The 6,374-nt window shown below is 38.4% G+C and overlaps 1 long non-coding RNA gene across 1 annotated transcript; it reads right to left on the reverse strand.

The window, feature by feature from the left end:
• Nucleotides 1-2,230: 2,230 nt before the first annotated feature.
• LOC117471130 lies at nucleotides 2,231-5,304 on the reverse strand. Its single transcript, XR_004554772.1, has 3 exons — nucleotides 5,126-5,304; nucleotides 4,154-4,204; nucleotides 2,231-3,220 (listed from the first exon to the last, which is right to left on the reverse strand). It is a non-coding gene; the product is annotated as an uncharacterized LOC117471130 (long non-coding RNA).
• Between the last annotated feature and the right edge of the window lie 1,070 nt (nucleotides 5,305-6,374).

The following is a 6,374-nucleotide window of genomic DNA, read 5'->3' on the forward strand; positions in this document are numbered from 1 at the left end:
GGCCATGCCAAGGGAAGCCAGCTGCTTCTGGCTTCCCTTCAGAGGCGGCTGGCGATTTCACCTGAATAGATGAGATTGTTTATATTTTTTAGTTACTTTTGGACTACGGACTGAGCTAATTACAGAGACGAGGACTGTTGCTGCACTTGCCGTGTGTTAGAAAGGGAAGGGAAGAGAAGGTGGACTATCGCATGCAAATGTTTCTGTACATAATTGTTTTTGAATTCATGTGTTTCATACTGATACTTTGATGTGTACATAAAACTTTAAAGGTCTCCTGATTTACTTTGGGAATGAATGCACTGCACATTGAGCGGCTGGTATTGCATTTGGGGGGGGGTGTGTCTGCATAATTAATTAATTAATTAATAAGAAAATGCTTAAATTAATAAAACGAGAGTTTCGGCTGGAGAGTGCGTGCGGACCTGTCGGTTAGATAACAGGCGTGTGCAAGTCCTGCATCTGTGTGATACAAATGTGTGTAAAATGATACCGGGCGCTGTAATCACCCCCCCCCCACAACCAACCCAAAAAAATGGGCTTCCCCTACATTTTCCCCCACGCCACGCTACTGTGTTTAGGATACATAGCGAAACACAGCCAAACTCATCCTGAGCACACACAAACTCACAGCCGAATTAAAAACAATAAGTGTGGCTTAATATTAAGTAAGAAAAAGGTTGATAAACGCTGTGAGAATGGGTCTGCAGAGAGAATTTCGCCGCGATCCCAACTGTCTGTTATCAGCCTGCAGCCAGGGAGGAGAAATCAGCAGAGCTGCCTGTGTGTGAGGAAGTCTGTGGATTGGTCAATTTGGACCAATCAGCGGGGGCTTAACGTAACGGCTCCGCCGACGTAATGTAACGGCTCCACGGATTGGTCCATTTAGTTCCGGGTACGGGATTACATCATCCCGTACCCGGAAGAATCAAATGGGCAGTGACGTATCTCCAACGAGGCGTTTTGGGGAGGTATTTTCTGTGTTAGAGTTTTACTCGCTACAGGGTGTACTTTGAGGGATTTGACTCTGCACACCGTTTACATGCATAAAAACCTTCATAACACACAAGGGGACGGGTAATAACCGGAAAAGCATGACACCTCTCCTTTAAACAATAAAAGATCATTAATAATACAAATTAAACAAAATACAACAACAATGTAGAATGTTTTTGTATTTGTTTGATTTGTTTGATTTATTTTCTATATCTGTTATGGAAGTTGATCAAACATAATTTGGGACATGGCAGTTTGGCCTATACTTGTGCTAAAAGCTGAATAATTATTTAGAATAAATAATATCCTGGGTATACAAACAAACAAGAATTCGCTTTTTTAAATGCAAAATATATGATAGAATGTCTTGTGTGTGTTTGATTAAAAACCAGCAGCTTTAATAAGAATCTTAGATAAATAAATCATCCGGATGTTTTGCCTTGTGACTGCTGTATGACTTCATACAGAATCTGTATTTCATTTTTAGAATTGGCATAAGGATGAAAGAAAACAGTAACAAAAACACGCTGCTGTAGCTAACTTGACAGTGCCGCATGCTGTTCAAACTTTCATTAAATATTCCCTAGTTCCAGTCAATATTTTCAGGGGTCATATATTCTTCAGTTTCAGTCACATTTTTGACAATATTCTTAGTTTTGATAAAATTGTTAAGTTTCAGTCAATATTCTCAAGGTGCAGCCACTATTCTCCTATTTCATTCATTTTTCTCAAGTTTCATTCAATATTCCCAAGTATCTGTCATATTCACCCAGTTTCATTCTAATCTACATTTTCATTCATTTTTCAAGTTCCATTCAAAATTATTCTATTTTGTTCCATACTCTCACGTTTTAGTTACTATTATCCAGTTTCATTCAATTTTGTCCAGTTTCAATCAAAATTCTCAAGTTTTAGTTGAATTTTTTTCAATATTCTGATTCTCAAGTTTCAGTCAATGTTGTCCAGTTTCATTTAATATTTTCAAGGCACTGTCATCAGCCATCCAAAGTAAAAACATATATAATTTAACCCTTAAGAATGCATTAAGTCCAGAATAACACTGACCATATTCAATATCGATAGCCGTAGCTAAATATAAGGTCATTGGGTCTGGATCTCATTCATTATATCCTCTACCTGATTCTACCAAGACAGATACAAACTGAGATACACTTTATACAAGACATAAAAATGCAACATTAATGTGCATAAATCAAAACTCTCGAACACTAAACAAATTCCAAATTATTTAAAAAGTAATTTATTGAACTTAAATGATACAGTTTCAAATCTGTTAAGGCACCTTGTTGAAATCTCACAGATGAAATAAGTGATTCAAATGTATGCTTGTCAATAACTTAATGGACACAAATTGGGTAACATTCACATTAAAGATGAAAAGATTCATGTGTGTTTTAACATACTGGACTGGAGATAACACATTCTACAAATACATTCAATAAAAAACTCTGGCGCTGCATTTAGGAAAAACCGGAAGTGTTCTTTGTCCCTAAGTCATACATACATATTCATACAGATATGTGTGAGTGCTGTCCAAAGAGTGGTACATGTCAGAGACCGGGCTAATGTTGCATTAACTAGAAATATTTAGATCAGCACCGAGTCAAAGGTTTAAAAAAATGTTTAACACCTCTGGTCAAACTTGGCAAGCTGTGCACGTGTCCTTTGGTACGCATGGTATTGCATCTTTTTCTAAGACATCAACATGAATCTATCTGCTACTCTGAAATAACAGGATAACATTCTCAATCGTCTGAAGGCACAGAGGTTTCTTCGCTCTGTTTGATTTCTTCTTTTTGCCGCTTGAATCCTGGTCAGAGCAAAGAGATGCACTTTTGGGGGAGGTTTTCATTGAGACAATTGGTAGGCTAGACATGGGCCTACAGAGGGACGGTAGTCTCATGAAGGGGGTAATCCTTTGGGTATAGCCATTGTCAGTTTGTAGTTTGTGTGTTCTCAGCAGAACTTGAATGTCTACTCTATAGCACCAGGCCTGGTGGCCACATATACAAAGACGACGATGAGCAGCACCACCACAGCCAGTGTAGGCAGCACTATGGTGGCCACCTGCTGTCGGGCCTCCTGCATGGCCTGCTTACGCTCCTTCTTGTCCTTGGACGTTTCTTTTTTGGCTTTGCCTTTGAGTTGCCTCATGTTGTCTCCAGGACCGCTCCCTCTACTTCTTTGTTGTGCTCACAGGAACCTGACAAAGACAGATAACACGGGTCAGAAAAAGGTCTTAAGCTTAGAATTAGTCACAGCAAAATGTTCAACAGGAAAGAGTTAACATCTTTGTATAAAGATTTTTAAAAATGTAACTGTTGACCGAAGTTACCTTCCAATAGCTCCTTCAACTATTAGCTATTGGATTTTTCCTTCGGATATTTTAATATTGCAAAAAACAAGGTCTGTTGAAATCAGTTTTGTTCAACAAGGTAGTCTCCATATATTAACACCACTTTTATAATAGATCTAGCATAAATGCAATCGCCAGAAATAAAAAGCTAACGTTAGGCTATAAAACAACCACAAGACTGTCCCATGACTTCCCGTCAACACTGCTAATCTAAAAGGTAGACTCGCGTTAGGTCGTAAGACACGTAAAAGCTCTAGACACTCCCCATTGGGGTGTTTACTGCAGAGAACAAAACTCAAAGATCTGTTTCGCTTTTATTAACAAAATATCTTGTTTGCGGTCTTTAACTAAAAAGTAATTCCAGAAAACATTGACTTTGAGACAAGGTACCCTGGAAGTGCTAAAATGCTAACTAATTTCTGGGTTTAGGAATCATTCCTGCATCGCTTTAAAGCGAGCCTCCAAAAGCAATGTGTCATGGCAGAATTAGTGAAAAACCTTGTTTTGTGAGGACTTTTGGGCTGTTAATGCAAGTAACAGAAAAAGGGTCATTACATCCATGAGTGCAAAACGTTTCTATAACCCAGATCAGGCAAGGGGTTATTTGTCAGTGGTGTGACCAACTCCAATTGTTCCGTAAAAACCTCCTGAAGTAGAAGCTGATCCAAAATGTTTGGTTAGCTTGCAGCACCTCCATCCTACTCCCTTGAACCATGATGGAGAAACATTTATTTAACATCTTACTCCTTTTTTTTGTGTTTTTTTACCGGTTTTACTCACAGTTTCTGTTTTTTTTTTAGAGGAGACTGTTCCTGGTGAATTCATCAGAATCTTAAATGATAAAGAAACAAATAGAGCAAACATCAGAGGTAACTTAGCTTACAGTCCCTGGACATTTGTTGTTGCGCTGGCAGCATCTGAGAAGTAAAATGGCTTTATACATTGATTTACGGGTTTTCATCACCTAATGTGTTTTTAGTAGAGAGAAGGCTACCTCTGTGGAATACTGGACCCTGGTAAAAAAAATAGCCTGGACTATGAACAACTGCATATTGTGCATTCTACAAACATAAGGATTTGTGGCCAATGTGAAATGTTTCAGTTTTTGTATTAATGTATTATTAATTTTGTTTTACATGCTGTACTGAAAACATACCGAACCACAAAAGTTGTGTACCATTACACCCTTCGACTGACTGGTGACACTTGAACCATGTATGACGTCACTGTTTACAAGTCAAATAACCTTACCGGTAACTTAGTACACAGTAACAAAACAAGTCAAATAAAGTGATGATAACATTAGTAATGTCAGTTGCTGAGTGACACATTGTTGATGCCGCCCAGTAGCAGTCAGCTAACATTACATGCAGTAGGTACAAATAAGGTACGCAGTAGGTACAAATAGGTACGCAGGTCTCCCTTGTAAAAGAGATCGTTGATCTCAATGGGATTTTTTACCTGGATAAATAAAGGCTACAAACAAACAAGGTAGTGACTTTGTCTGCTTACTGGAATTTAACTAGCTTAATACGATGATGGACTTTACGCACAGGTTATTCAGTTGGCCAGAATGCAGCACATGTTCTTTAACGCGTTACAATATGCGGCTGAGGAACAGTACGGTCCTGTATCCGGTGGCTCCTCACGCTAGTTAGCATGGACTAACTTTAGGAAATGTGAGCTAGTGAAGTTACAGCCCTGAGAAAATACTGCTGACGATTCATAAAGTCAGACGTAACGTTATCTTACAGATAGTCGGAGTTGTGAACAGTTCCGCGCGGAGAATGTGTTTTGGCCGTTCTTCCAGTGTTTCTACCGGAGTCCGAGACGCCAGGTTTGATACAGCAGAAAGTACAGTAAGTTAATAACCTGCTGTTCCTTACGGAGCTCGACGTGGCAGTCAGCAGCCAGAAGCAGGAAGGCTCAAGGAAAACCGCTGTCAAGTTCGCCAGCATGAAAAGGATGCAACTTCCGGTCATGTCCTCCAAAATAAAACACTAAAGGAAGGTCTGATAATAAAAAGTATACTAATAATGCTAATAAATAATCATTATATTTATTATAATTATTGTTGTTGTCATTTTTGTCCGTAAAGCTGGTCACAACAAAAAAAATTGCAAAATTAAGTGGAGAATTGAAAAGGTATTTTAAACATTATTAACAGGAGGACCAATATGAATTGTGTAAAAGTAATTACTGTGGTATTGGATAACAAATAAATAAAGACACAATTCAACTGAAATTAGATTAAATGTTTTATTTATAGATTTTCTTATTTAAAAAAAAAAAAGGTGTTACTAACTCTGCCAGGTTGTTGACAGGTTGTTCCACAGCCTCAGGGCCAAAGGCTTTGTCCCATCTATTTTTATTTTATGCTGGCAGGCTCGAACAGAGGAAATACTTCCCACAAACAGGCTTGTAAATGGTCAGAAAAATTACATATTTTTGTAGGCCGACCCAGAAGTAGGCATTGAAAGGGCTCCTTTCAGGTATCGAATCAAGAATACGTTAAAAGAAAATTGACAAAATGCTAACTCATTCCCAGGTTTTGGACTCATTCCTGAAGCACTCTATTGAAGACTATAGCTGGAAGCTATTTGGCCAACTGTGCTATCAGCGCTAATTGCCCTATAAGCGCAGTGCAGAGCAGTGAAGATTTGCCTGCCACATTCAGGCACTCACAGGCACTCACATGCCCTCACGGTTAACAAAAACCAACATTAGAAAACTTTGGTTTACAACACAACACACATTGTTTCAATACACCATAGCAAACTGTCAGGAAAAACCTTGTGCTGTGCCTGTGGAGCAGGATTGTGCGAATAAGTGGCAGATCAAATGTGATAAACAAAAAATAAATGAATTTATTTTAGAATAAATGTCAATGTTATTAAAAGCACCAGAATGTATCAGCTAGGCTCATGAAATTGAACAGTTAATGAATATGTAAGCTAGTTTTGGGGATTTAACAACTTATGTGGTTTATGCACTTTATATA

Source organism: Trematomus bernacchii, unplaced genomic scaffold (genome assembly GCF_902827165.1).
Source record: "Trematomus bernacchii unplaced genomic scaffold, fTreBer1.1, whole genome shotgun sequence".
NCBI lineage: Eukaryota > Metazoa > Chordata > Actinopteri > Perciformes > Nototheniidae > Trematomus > Trematomus bernacchii.